The sequence below is a fragment of the Zophobas morio genome, unplaced genomic scaffold (genome assembly GCF_036711695.1).
Source record: "Zophobas morio isolate AGI-343-1 ecotype UQ-CSIRO unplaced genomic scaffold, CSIRO_AGI_Zmor_V1 ptg000011l, whole genome shotgun sequence".
Lineage (NCBI taxonomy): Eukaryota > Metazoa > Arthropoda > Insecta > Coleoptera > Tenebrionidae > Zophobas > Zophobas morio.
The window spans coordinates 25,906,327-25,907,496 of NW_026972116.1; the positions used below are offsets into that span (position 1 = coordinate 25,906,327).

The 1,170-nt window shown below is 37.9% G+C and overlaps 1 long non-coding RNA gene across 1 annotated transcript; it reads left to right on the top strand.

The window, feature by feature from the left end:
* The first annotated feature begins 461 nt into the window (after positions 1 to 461).
* On the top strand, positions 462 to 864 carry LOC135126911 (uncharacterized). Its single transcript, XR_010280152.1, has 3 exons — positions 462 to 538; positions 587 to 704; positions 764 to 864. It is a non-coding gene; the product is annotated as an uncharacterized LOC135126911 (long non-coding RNA).
* The last annotated feature ends 306 nt before the right edge of the window (positions 865 to 1,170 follow it).

Consider the following 1,170-nt stretch of genomic DNA (forward strand, 5'->3'; position numbering starts at 1 on the left):
GAAACAAAAAACGCGAATGTAACTAGGAGGGGTAAATGTGCAATCATATTGTTGAAACATGCGAATGTTACCGAAGCGCATTTCATTTAACTAACAGAAAGCAGTCAGGCGGTGCTAAAATGACTACACCAGAAGGGAAAGACCGAGCCAAAATCGAAAAAAAAAATTCTTCTTTGGGACGTATATGGAAGCAGGTTTCAGAATTTATGGATCATAGCAGCATTCATGGATTTAAATATATAACTGGAAGTAATCGAACAATCTTCGAAAAGTAAGTCAATTTCGTGGTTGCTTAAATTATGCTACTGTTTTCTCGTAGAAGTCTCTGGTTTTTAGTACTGTCTGTGTCGGTCTATACGTGTTCGATATTGATTAAGTCGACGTGGCAAAAATGGGAGGAAAATCCCACTTTCGTGTCTTTTAGTCAGACTCCTGTGCGTGTATGGGAAATTCCATTCCCAGCAGTTACTATTTGCTTTGATTATGCGTATAACAAACAGTCAAATTATACGTTCTCGTGCACCACCGACGGAAAAGAGTTGAGTTAAGTAAAAATAGTTTTCCGTTTTTTTAAATTGTATTTTAGCTGGCACGTAGGTACTGCCTCAGAGGCCTGTGAAGCCTATGGACACTACAAGTTTTTTAACGAATTTGGCTTGAAGGAATTTTCTGAGGGACCAAAATGGGAAGAGTTTACTATGCGGGTAAAAACTACACCCGTTCAAGGACGAAGTTTCACAGTAATTTTTTTTTAACTTTCTAGACAGCAATACTCCCCCAACAATTTCTACATTTCGTGTCATTTCAGTTAAAATCAGTACTATTCTCTCCGATTCGAACAAGATTAGGAGTCTGCTATTCCTTCAATACGCTGGACAAAACGAATCTTCTGAGTAGCGCCAGGTAAGAAATGTTATTTTTCGGAAACCTGTACCACCAAGTTATAATCTTTTAGCTACGTACCAAGTTTCTTTGGAAACCAGGACAATGTCTCTTGTTGGAGCTATGACAAAAATTATTGTAAAACAAATAAATCTGTTTATCCTCACAGAGCGAGAACTATGGACGACGTACTGACTATAGGTCTAAATTCTCGATTGGAAGAACTAGGATGTTATGGTGAAAATTATTATTACATCCAGTTACATCATCCGGGAGAAATTCCGAACC